The 13,433-nt window shown below is 40.5% G+C and overlaps 1 protein-coding gene across 7 annotated transcripts in view; it reads left to right on the top strand.

Moving 5' to 3' along the window:
• The window catches only part of TBC1D5 (TBC1 domain family member 5), a 450,518-nt gene that overhangs the window by 244,091 nt on the left and 192,994 nt on the right, over window positions 1–13,433 (top strand). The window lies entirely within an intron of this gene.

Raw genomic sequence — 13,433 nt, 5'->3', positions numbered from 1 at the left:
TCAAGTTCTCTTGAGCATGAGAGCTCTACTATCATTGAACCAGGCACAGACCTCTCATTATTTGGATTTTGTACCACCCATAATACTATCTAATAATAGATAAACATGGTAATTGACTGTACCTTTGCTACGCCACCCATTGGCTAATCAGCACAATATGCAAATTAACCACCAACAAAGATGGCGGCTAATTTGCATACTGCAGGCAGGGTGGGACAGCGCCATCCTGCCTGCCCCGCCGCCAACTGGGCCTGCTATCTGCGACCCGGGGCGGCAGGCGTCTGTGTGTGACCCAACCCGGGGCGGCCAAGTGGGGCAGCAGCGATCAGCCAGCCCGCCCAGGCATCCTGTGTGCGACCCGACCCGGGGCGGCACCCCAACCCCCGGATCGGCCCTGCCTTGTGCGAGACCCGGGGTGGCACCCCAACCCCTAGATTGGCCCTGCTGTGTGTGTGACCCGGGGTGGTGCCCCAACCCCCGGATCGGGCCTGCCGTGTGCGCGACCCAGGGAGGCGGGGTAGGCACCGAGGGATCGGGCCTGCCATCTGACACCCGGGGAGCGGGCCTAAGCCAGCAGGTGGTTATCTCCCGAGGGGTCCCAGACTGTGAGAGGGCACAAGTGGGGCTGAGGGACAGCCCCACCACCCACCCTCCCCCACCAGTGCACAAATTTTTGTGTACCGGGCCTCTAGTAGGTTTATAATCTCCCACAGAACTACTGTTGTTTGCTTGCCACTCCCTACCTTACCACTGGGCCCCACCCAGAGCCTGCCTTTCTCCTTTGTATTCTGAATGTGTAGGTTGAAGAGGGACTGTTTTTCCACATGAGAGATCTATAAGAGGGTGGAGAGAGTGGAGTAGAATCTATATATATAAAAGCCTAAGTGCACAATGATCACCTGGGAGCAGACGCTCAATGCACAGGCATGGAAACATGGAACAGACTGATGAATCTCAGGGGCAAGGGGGATAGGTAGGAAGAGATTAACCAAAGATCTTATATGCATACTAGAGGCCCAGTGCACAGATTTGTGCATCGGTGGGGCCCCTCGGCCTGGCCTGTAGGGATCAGGCCAAAACTGGCTGTCTGACATCCCCTGAGGAGTCCCAGATTGCGAAAGGGCACAGACTAGGTTGAGGGACCCCACTGGTGCACGAATCTGTGCACCAGGCCTCTAGTAAATAAATAAAACCAGAGTGGTCTGTTAACATTTTTAATGCTGCTCCCATTCTTGTTTCTGCCACTGCTACCTGGGTTGTTGAAGGACCTTGGAAAACGAACCCCAGCCTTTCCATCTCTAGATGCCATTGCTAATCCTACTCTTTAAAGACTCTGTAGCAAAATGAGAATTTTCTTCATGGTGCCAACTTTAAGTTTTATAATAGCATTCCATAATATAAAGTTGTTACTTATGGAGACATCTCTTTGGTTCATAGAGATGTCTGTGGTCATATAATTAAATTTTTGTGGCATGCATTTGGAATCTGAATTACTGAATATATGGATAATAGAATAGCAAATAACAAAAGGCCTTTTTGTGAAATCATGACAAGATTTGGGTCCTTTTGAAGTAGGTGAACTTTCAAATAATAAAAAATTTCAGCAATAGAGAATACTTCTGTCTAACACAGGAATTTTTATGACACACAATTTAATTTGGGCTAAGAGGTCATGAGAAAATGTTTCATCTTCCCCTATGATGCAGAGCAACTGTTTTAAAAAATCAGTAATAAAACTACTCCTCCTACTGTTCTAGCCTTCATGGGAAACAGTGCAGACTCTGTAGGTCTCCATAGCCCTGGTTTCTTTGTTTCAGTGTTTTCCCCAGCCCTCCCCCCTCCTGCTCAAAACCAGTATTAAGAAAAAGGATTCTGCGCCCCCCACCCCCATTTCTTTGGATATATAACAACACATCTAGGGGTCAAATTTCTAATAACTTCAACCAACTAGAATATAATCAGAATCTCAGAAACATTTGGAGAATATTAAAATGTCCAAAAAGTTTGTTGAATGTTTAGTCACAGGCGGGCTCTTTCAGCCCTTACTCTGCTTCCACTTAGCTTTATTGCTTTTTTTCCTTAATTAAAAAGATTATGATAGTTTATGATATTGAAGTGAAGCTAGAATGTATAACAGTTTAACATCTAGTTTGTTGTCTTTATTTATTATTTTAAAAATATATTTTATTGATTTTTTTACAGAGAGGAAGGGAGAGGGATAGAGAGTTAGAAACACCGATGAGAGAGAAACATCGATCAGCTGCCTCCTGCACACTCCCCACTGGGTATGTGCCCGCAACCAAGGTACATGCCCTTGACCGGAATCGAACCCGGGAACCTTGAGTCCGCAGGCTGAAGCTCTATCCACTGAGCCAAACCGTCAGGGCTGTCTTTATTTTTTATAAATAAAATTGAGCAAATGATAAACCTGTAGAGATTTAGAATTTCTAAAAACTAATTATGTAAACATTATACAAACTGGGAGCTGATCACCTGTTTTTTTTTGTTTGTTTGTTTTTTAATATATTTTTTATTGATTAAGATATTACATATGTGTCCTTGTCCCCACGTTACCCTCTACCCCCCCCCCCTGCTCATGCCCTCACCCCCCCATTGTCCATGTCCATTGATTAGGCCTATATGCTTGCATATAAGTCCTTTGGTTGATCTTTCCCCCTTACCCCCACCCTCCCCTACCTTCCCTCCAAGTCCCGACAGTCCAATCAATGCCTCTCCGTCTCTGGATCAGTCCTTGTTCATCAGCTTATGTTGTTCATTATATTCCCCAAATGAGTGAGATCATGTGGTATTTATCCGCTCTCCAGTTCCATCCATGCTGTGGCAAATGGTAAGAGTTCCTTTTTCTTCTTCCTCTTCTTAAAGAATACCTTTCAGCATTTCATATAATGCTGGTTTGGTGGTGATGAACTCCTTTAGCTTTTTCTTATCCGTGAAGCTCTTTATCTGACCTTCTATTCTGAATGATAGCTTTGCTGGATAAAGTAATCTTGGTTGCAGGTTCTTGCTATTCATCACTTTGAATATTTCTTGCCAGTCTCTTCTGGCCTGCATGGTTTCTGTTGAGAAATCAGCTGACAGTCGTATGGGTACTCCCTTGTAGGTAACTGACTGTCTTTCTCTTGCTGCTTTTAAGATTCTCTCTTTATCTTTTGCTCTTGGCATTTTAATTATGATGTGTCTTGGTGTGGTCCTCCTTGGATTCCTTTTGTTTGGGGTTCTCTGCGCTTCCTGGACTTGTAAGTCCATTTCTTTCACCAGGTAGGGGAAGTTTTCTGTCATTATTTCTTCAAAAAGGTTTTCAATATCTTGCCCTCTCTCTCCTTCTGGTACCCCTATAATTCTGATGTTGGTACGCTTGAAGTTGTCCCAGAGGTTCCTTACACTATCTTCCTATTTTTGGAATCTCTTTTCTTTTTTCTTTTTTGGTTGGGTATTTTTTGTTTCTTTATATTTCAAATCTTTGACTTGATTCTTGGGATCCTCTTGTCTGCTGCTGGATCTCTGTAAATTATTCTTTATTTCAGTCAGTGTATGCTTAATTTCTAGTTGGTCCTTTTTCATGTCCTCCATGGTCTCACTATACTTATTGAGGGATTCATTAAATTTATCGGCGGTTTCCATAAAATTCTTGAAAAACCTTATAAACGTGGCCTTGAACTCTATATCCAATCGTTTGCTTTCCTCCATTTCTGCCATTTGTGACCTGTTTCTTTGTCTCTGCATTTTGGCAGCTTCCCTGTGTTGATAGAGTGGCCCTGTGCGCCAGGTGTCCTGTAGGGCCCAGTAGCTCAGCCTCCCCAGTTACCTGGGGTGGACACTCTTGGTGCACTCTTGGTGCCTTGGTTGTTGTAGAATCACTGGGAGGAATTGACCTCCAGGCCAATTGGCTGTGAGAATCAGCTGTGTCTAAAGTGGGAGAACTTCTGTGCTGAAGACACCCTTCTGGGGCAAGACTTGCTTCAGTGGGGCTTTGGTGCTTACTGAGTCTGCTCCCTGAGTGTGTCCCTTATGGATCTGAGGAGTTGCAGTCTGGATGGTCCCCCTCTGACCACTGGGTACAGTGGCTCCTGGATCTAAGGAGGTGCTAATTCAGCCTCTGCCTGAGGCCACACAGCAGGAGCCACGAAGAGGCTCAGCTGTGAAGCAATGCAAGCCGCTGCGGGGCCTTGGGCCTTCTCTTGGAAGTTCCGGGTCTGCCTGGTTCGGCTGCAGTTAGGTACATTCACATGCAAAAGCCTCTGCCGCAGCCTGGGTGGGGCGGGGTCTCAGGGAGTCAAAGGGCGGAGGAAGCAGCTATGGCCGATTCTCCGCCCGGAGTCGCGCGTCTCAGTGTCCCGGTAACGGCTGCAAGCACCTCTGAGGGAAAGCCGCCCTCAAGTTCGCCCGCTGCCAGACAGACCAGCCTCTCCCCGTATGAGTCCTGGGTCCCCAGAGACTTCCCGGAACCGGAGTTCAGAGCAGTGGGGAGCTTGTGATTCAAAAAGACAGCCGCGTCCTCAGGCGCCACCCCCTTTCCTCGCGCGCGCGCGAGCCGGCCGTACCTCTGCACTTGTACCTCTGCACTTCACCTCCGCAGCGCCTCTGGCTCTCAGCGTGCTTTTCTTTCCTTCTAGTTGTAGAATTTACACTCAGCCAGCCTTCCTGTTGTTCTGGATGATGTTTGCTCAGTCCTTTGCGGTAATTTTCAATTGTTGTGTGAGGCGACAATTTCCCGGTGTTTACCTATGCCGCCATCTTAGTTTTTCCCCGATCACCTGGTTTTATAAATGTTTTGATACTCGCAAAATTTTTGTGTTGAGAAAAAAAAAAAAGTCATACATTGGCCTTTCATCATTCTGGGTAAATGAGGTGTGGAGTTTTAATTAATTAATTAATTAATTTATACATTTGTTTGTTTGTGTAGTAGAGGACTGGTGCACAAAATTCATACACGGGTACGGTCCCTAGGCCTGGCTGGTGATCAGGGCCGATTGGGGCCTTCCGGCTGCTGGCTGTGGCCTTCCTTTCCCCAGCTGCCTGCCAAGGCCTTCCTTCCCCCGGCTGCTGGCTTCCTTCCTTCCTTCCTTCCTTCATTCCGTGCCGCCCCCTGATGGTCAGCACACAACATAGTGAGCGGTCGAACTCCTGGTTGGTCGAATTCCTAAGGAGACAATTTGCATATTAGCCTTTCATTATATAGGATTTTTACTGAGTGTTTTTAAAATTGTTGACAGTATTATAAATGTCCCCCATTTCCCTTCCTTTGCTCCTCCCCCAACCAGCCCCCCACCCCTCCCCATGCCTTTACCACACTATTGTCTGTGAAGCCTGGAGATTTTTAAATTAGTGAGGATTTTTTTTTGAAATTATAATCCAGTGAGATTTTCTAGTAGGCCTTGGGTATGGATATTTCCTTACCTTTTCAGAGGCCCATGTGAATTATTTTCCCAGACACATTAATCCAAACAAATTATAAACTACATACTAACCTTAAACTAAAGTTTATCTTATGAACCATTTATCTTCATTTAAAATGACCATTTCCTGGATCTTTGAACCAGTCTATTGTTGAGGATGGTTATATTAGGCTCGTGATTCACTATTGATAATTTTTGATAACTTATAGATGTATCACTGTCATTATTAAAGATGTGCTTTCCCAACTTCTACAGGTATGTGAATGGAAGAAGAGGGAAGTGGGACTAAGCAAAGGGCAGTGGTGGTAGAGACAGAAACACAGACAGGGAGAGGCAATGAAATAGAGACTTTTTGACTAAAATTACTTATTACATCTATATCTGATCTTACTAGTAGTGCCTTCCACTTATAATTAAGTATATATTGTGTTACATCCCTTATGGAATTACCTTGATTTTCAACCACTTGTATTATTTAACTTCTAACACGTGTCTTCTTAACCCAACAGCACTATGTGTGAGTACGTATCATGTGTATCTTTACTGTTTATATCCTTTGAGCCTTTATAGTTGTTATTTTAAAGATTGAATATATATATGAATGGTTCATCACCCTTAAAATACTTTGAGTTTTGCTGCCCAGTATGAGAACCAATAGCCACAAGAGACTATATATGTATGTTTAAATGAAATGAAATAAAATATGTGGTTCTTCAGGTGCACTAGTCATATTGGACAGTCAGATATAGAACATTTGTCATCTCAGAAAGTTCTGTTGGATGGTGCTGATCTAGAGGATATCAAATAAATGGGGGATTCAGTTAAAATATACATTTTAACCTTTTAAGATAAGTATTTCACACATATATTTATTTCTATAGGTGCAAAACTCTGTAAGTCAACCAAGTCTTGGAAAACATGCTTTAAGAGATAAAATTGAGTTTTAATAAGATATCTGATTTTGCTAAGTAAATGCCTGTTTCTAAATTACTGGAAAATGATTGGTTCTAAATTCTGTATTTCCCTTACAGTATTGCTTACATTATAGAATGTGTGCCAAATTCTTCATCATACAGAAAGTTAGATATCAAGCTCATGCTAATTATCACAAATCTCAAGCTAAGTGAGGTGGGTGGGGAATGGGAAGAGGGAGTTGGCTGGAGAAAGGGATTTTTCCTTATCCTATATAATAAAGAGCTAATATACTAATTAGACCAAACAGCAGAACAACCATCCAGATGACCTTCCAGATGACCTTCTGGAAGACCTTCAGGACGAAGCCAGGGCTGCGAGGGTTGAGCCACTTCCACGAATTTCGTGCATCAGGCCTCTAATCACTGAATAATATTCCATTGTTTAAATGTTCCACAATTTACTCATTCATCTGCTGAAAGACATCTTTGTTGCTTCCAAGTTTGGACAATCCTATATAATATGCAAATAGACCAAATGGTGGAACAACTGGTTGCTATGACATGCACTGACCACCAGGAGGTAGACACTCAACACAGGAGCTGCTCCCTGATGGTCAGTGTGCTTCCACAGGGAGAGCGCACTCAGCCAGAAGCTAGGCTCATGGCTGGCAAGCGCAGCGGTGGTGGCGGGAGCCTTTCCTGCCTCCACAGCAGCAATAAGTTGTCAGTTGGACATCCCCGAGGGCTCCCAGAATGTGAGAGGGCACAGGCGGGGCTGAAGGATCCCCACCAAGTGCACGAATTTCATGCATCGGGCCTCTAGTTAATTATATAAGAAACATCAGTAAACCATGGAATATAAAAGGTATTCATTCCAGACAACTTCATAGACATGGTCTGGTACAGGATCCTTTTATCACCTCATTTCTAAATGCTGATCCTTTTATTATGTGTCTTTATTATGTACTTAATTTTTTATAATCTTATGATATAGCTTTATTTGATTCATTTTCTAAATAATGTTTGTTGAGTTTACCTATTTTAACATGACCCTGAATTTAGAAGCTCTTAAAACATTTTGAAGAAAACAATGCATGTTTTATTTAAAAAATAATAATATTCTATCTAACAGTCCAAAACTGTTGCTACTCAGCTCTTTATGTCCTTGTGGATATGGAGGTGGAGACTCAAGATTTCTCAATTCAATGTTAAGTCCAAACCTGAATGAAAACATCATCATTAGTTACTTTTAACAACTGAACTATTATTGCCTTTGTTTCAAGGGAGCCTCGTCACATGAGAACACATTTCACCTAGACACAGAAGAAATTCATTTTAAGCTTATGAGCAATTATGCATTCTGTTTTTTTTATATATAAGTGCTATGTCCTGATGTTTCATTATGGAGGAAAAAAGCTTTAAGTAAAAGTAAGTTTTAGAAAATTCCTGATACAGGAAGCGAAAAAGCCAGTAGACTTTCTAATTGCCTTTTAGAATCTCTGAGTTCCCTCATTACCTGTGATTTAAGCTAAAAATGAGGTAATTATAGATAACATCAGTGTTTATCTGGTTGATCTTGGCACCTGCAGTCCTAATGTTGAAACTTACCCAGATCTGGTGCCACACTGCAGTCTGATGCCGACATACCTAATTTACCCTTCTCACATTCCCATTGATTTTTACTTTAGATGTTCTTGTTCTATTTGAATAGCATTTTTTAAATCGTACCTTTAAAATGTTATAAAGTTACATACTCTTACATGGAGTATTGGAATTATAGCACAGTCCTTTATTAATAGAAATCTTCCACTATGTTTCTAGACAGATTAGAAACAGATTACAAGTTTATTGTTTCCTTTTTCCTATGCATTTGATAAAGCAATTGTGATAAAAATTAATAGGGCAATTTTTCAAATATTGGCATGCACTTTAGGATTAAAAAATTGCACAAATCTTTTTGCATCAGGTTAACTTTTTTTACCTTCAAATATTTTCTACTCATCTAACTCTGAGTTTATCCTGCTTCAAGATCAACTTCATCCTGCTCTGGCCTTGAGTTTTACGATTATTCTAGTCACATATAAAAAAATGATGATCATGGTTGACTGGCCAACCTTATAGGCTATATAACAATACATCAGTTATCTAGGGGTCATCTTTGAGGACTCCTCTAGCACACTTCCCCCTTAGGACACTTCCAAGAAACATGTGTCCACCTTCCTTCCTGTTCCCCAGAGATAATCCCTTCTCTGCTCTCAGCAGCTTTCATCATCAGTAAAAAATCAAAGTAGCTTCTCTAAACCAAGTATTGAAGATTCTAAGAGCTAGACTGTCAGCGGTTCTCAACATGTGGGTCACGACCCCTTTGAGGGTCGAACAACCCTTTCACAAGAGTCGCCTAAGACCATCAGAAAACACATATATAATTACATATTGTTTTTGTGATTAATCACTATGCATTAATTATGTTCAATTGGTAACAATGAAAATACATCCTGCATATCAGATATTTACATTACGATTCATAACAGTAGCAAAATTACAGTTATGAAGTAGCAACGAAAATAATTTTATGGTTGGGGGTCACCACAACATGAGAAACTGTATTAAAGGGTTGCACCGTTAGGAAGGTTGAGAACCACTGCTCTATGTAGTCTCTGAGCTCTTTCAATTATTGTAGTCATTTGAGCCCCGTAGAGACATTCTCCCTTGTCCAAATAATGCCCGAAAATGGAGTAGAAGCCGTCATATAAAATATACAGTATAAAATGTATTCTCTAGCGTTATCGCCATTTGGGACAATTCAGAAATTTTCTAGTCCAGAATTGCCACATAATTAAGTCACTTATGCATTATTTAGGTTACAGAAGTATTTAAATAATTATATTTGGGAGGCTTTAACTAGTTTCATATTAATTTTATGTTCAAAGCTTGGGAAAATGCTACCTTAAAATACATAATTAGAAATAGTACCTTATGATCATCAGCTGTATTTTTATTCTCTGCATACTCAAGTTGATCCCCATGTTTAAAAAAACTATTGCAGGAGGTTTAACTACCTAAGTTGGTCTTAGAGGGAAGGCAGCAACTGCTGCTGCAGAAGTTGATTTCATTTACTTAGAAATGATAGCAGCCAAATGATCATGGCCAACATTTTTAATTAGTAACAAAGTTCTTGAGGAGGACAGAGGTAGGCTCAAAATCCTTCTCAACACAATGCTTCCAAGGCAGCCACTACTAATTCATTAACATTGGCATGAGAAAGGAAACAAGCTTATCTCTGCCTCTCTCTGCTGAGATGCTGGTTATGTTTTCAGGGACCCAGTGCCTGCAAGGCAGAGTAATTGCCACTAGATGGCACTAGTGCTATGTCAAGAGAGTCCTCAAGGCCCAAGTCTCTAATGGCCCAGCAGTTCTCAACCTGTGGGTCGCGACCATTGGAAAACACATATAGCATATCAGATATTTACATTACGATTCATAACAGTAGCAAAATTACAGTTATGAAGTAGCAACGAAAACAATTTTATGGTTGGGGGTCACCACAACATGAGGAACTGTATTAAAGGGTCGCGGCATTAGGAAGGTTGAGAACCACTGCATCTGTTCCATTTGAGGCTTTTACCAATCTAAATGTTCTTGGAAGTCCATAACCACCCACAGCAGTTGTTGACTTACCTTCTCACTCCAACTGGTGACAACTTTTCTCTATACCCTTGTATTTGATGTTCAAAAACTAAAAATCTAAGGAAGAAAGTATAAGGGCACACTAATACCTTGCCTTGTTGCCAGGGGCAATTTTTGTCTTGGATATCTGGAGTAACATGTTCCCTGTAGTAGTGTTTTCCATGTTATTCCAGGAAGATGCTCAAGCTAATTCTCATTCCTTTTTTCTATTGACAACATACTTGATTTTTCTGAGTCTTAGTTTTCTCATTTATAAAGAGGATTAAATATAGTTACCCTAGGAGGGTTGTTTAGAGGTTAAAAGTGATAATATCTAGCCCTGGCTGGGTGTCTAAGTTGGTTGGAGTATTGTCCCATTCACCAAAAGGTCTCAGGTTTGATCCCCTGTCAGGGCACCTATGGGAGGCAACCAGTTGATGTTTCTCTCTCTCTTCCTCTCTAAAAATCAATAAAAACATATCCTCAGGTGATGATTTTTAAAAAGGTGATATATCTAAAATCTTATATATTATGACATAGGTGGATTTTAAGCATTTTAATAACATCATTGCCAGATTTTTGCTATTACAGCAACAGTATATATACTAATGGTATATGACAGAGTTTAGCAACTATCTTTTATTTTTTGTTAATTAAACTGAAAAGTTCCACCTCAGGCTCCTCAGTACTTACTCTTCTTTTCCCAAGTCCGGTAGTCCAGCTCCCCTCAAAGGGCTAAACTTTTCAACATTTTGCCCTTGAAGGTCTGTCAAACCTCTGACAGCTCAGCTGTTGGATGAAGCATCTCATCCAACATGGTGCTGCATGCCCATGCTACTATTTATTATTTTCTATACTGAGTGTTAATTTTTAGATATAAAACTATTCTTCCCTCCTTTGTATTACCAGAGTACTTTGTCTTAATCACATCATTATTGGTTTGCGTATACATCTATTCTCTTTATGCTTTAAAAAAATATATATCTGAGTGTTAAGCACATGGTAGGCACTAAATGTTTATTATGTATACTCTGTATCACAGTTTATTAACAAAACACTATTCCAGAGGAGAGAAAGACAATTAATAGGCTATCTTGTGGCTTTATGTTGCTCTGTTGTTAGAGCTCTTCATCAGTTTGAGATGTTAAACCTTAATTGGAACTATAAGTACCCATGAATAAATTTAAATGATTGTGAATTTCAGGGATAGTGTTTCCATTTCATATGCCTCAGTCTCCTTTTCTCTTTGCCAACCCTGTAATCAAGGCACAGGATCTTATTTAAGCTAACAAATGATTATCCTTCATTACATAAGTAGTATGTAACTTGACCTTAAAAGGCTGCTTACTTCATAAGATGGCAATGAATCCAGCCACCAGCTGTGTCTACTTTCACAATATCTGGTACCTTTGAATAGAAGCTGATTTTTCAAGAGCTAGGGAATCATTGCCTCACACTTCCGTCTCTGATCTAGAATGCATCAGTGTTTTCAGGCCATGGAACTGCATCATCTCTCACGAGTTCTGATTCCTCTTGGGTTTAAAATACATTTGAAATCTGCACTTTTTGTTTACAGACCACAAGCTATATGAATGTACAGTTTCTGAGATATACTCCTGTAATGTTCTTTGTACTCATTGCTGATCTCGTCTTTGAGTATTATTAAAACCTGGATAAAAACAAAACTTGAACAGTAAGAGGTGCATAATGTATGTGATATTGTTGGAAAATAGATAATGTATTTAAAATACTACAGGTAACGCAAATGGACTAAAGTGATTTTTAAAACCATAAGATCTCAGTGACTATTTCTTTGAACGTGGAGTGGAGTGGCTAAGAACTACTTCAGCGTAAAAATAATGGAAAGATCATCAAGATAAATTAATGTTAGGTTTATATTATATACAAATTAAAAAGCTTCAGGGTGTAGAACAATCAAGAGGATTGGGTTAAAAATACATATAGATGGCAGGAAAGGTGTAATGTCTTTAATGTATGAAAAGCTCTCTCAGACCTGTGATAAGGCCTACTATAATAAAAGCATTATAACATTATTAACAAATACTATTTTGTGAATGTTATGATATATGCTGCACACTTCTGAGGGTCTGTCATACAGTTAAATCCTCATAGTAATTCTTTGAGGGAGATGATACTATTATTATTTCATTTTACAGATGATGAAACAGAGACACAAGGAGGTTAAGTAGCTTGCTCATGCTTGCATAGCTAGTTAAGTAGCTAGTACATTGGCTGTTTTTCTGATCCCAGGAGTGTGGTTCTGATGTCTGTTTTCTTAACCACTATCCTATACATCTTAACATAGGCAAAGGACAAGAAAGGAAGTTGTAAAAAGAAGAGATATAAAATGACCTAAAAAGCATGAGAAAATATCAGTTTCATTAATGATATAAAATCAAATAAAAATAAAAATGAAATATTAGCTCTCTTACGAATAGAGTGATGAAAGTAGAAAGTTCGCATGGAGTGGTGGTAGAAGTTTGCATGGTGGGGTGTGTGTCCCACTCGGGATACTTACCCACAAGGCAGAAGGCTTGGTGGGACAGGGGGCAGTGCTGCAGGCTGAGGCTGGAGATTCTCCTGCACCAGGCCATGGGAATGTGCCATTGCCCTGGTAACTCTTCTGGAAAACTGTGGAGAAGATGCGCTTGCTCCACAGTCTGGTTTTTTAACTCCACATGTACAGTTGAGTGTCAGATACCATAGCGTGCAAGACGGGCCTTTCTCAAGATAAGTCAGGTCTGGTCAGTGGCAGCTGCATGTGTGTGGGGAAGGATGATTGAGGGTTTCAGAGGCTTTCTTTTGAGTAAGTCTCTGAAGAGATTGCCAGGCTTTTAGCTTTGATTAAAAAATTTCAAATTACACATTTCTTGTGGCATTTTTATATCTGAGAGAGATTTCATAAAGCTGTACTCGGTTGCCTCAACTGTTGACGAATGTTTCTTGATGTTTAGTTTGGTATAAGATGCTGGGAATATAAGTCTACTTCCTTTATTCAAACTCAGTAAGTGGTTTGGGACAATTAATTTCCAATTGTTTCCCAGTAGAGCAGATTTACTTGTATATTAATGAGGCACAGGTGTTAGGCCCCTGGTGTCTGTGTGCCTGGGAGGCATATTTCAGTTGTTTATCTACTCAGCCATAGGTACTGCAAGGTACTCAAGCTTGCCTTTAACAGTTTTTACAGTGAGGCTTTTTAATTTTTTGATGTTTATTTTTTTCAAATTTGCTGCACCTGTTAAAATTTTAAAACAGATCATGTAGAAAGAAGTAGCAGAGATTTCAATAGAAAATAGCACTAAAAAGTAAAAGAAAGCAGTCTTCTGGTATATCTACCTGCCAGCCTGACATTGAAGAGAAATGGGTTCATTCCAACAGATATTTCATGTGAGAAGCCAATGTAATCAACAATGCA

Source organism: Myotis myotis, unplaced genomic scaffold (genome assembly GCF_014108235.1).
Source record: "Myotis myotis isolate mMyoMyo1 unplaced genomic scaffold, mMyoMyo1.p scaffold_m19_p_13, whole genome shotgun sequence".
In the NCBI taxonomy this organism is placed as follows: Eukaryota; Metazoa; Chordata; class Mammalia; order Chiroptera; family Vespertilionidae; genus Myotis; species Myotis myotis.
This window is presented reverse-complemented; position numbering and strand designations above follow the sequence as displayed.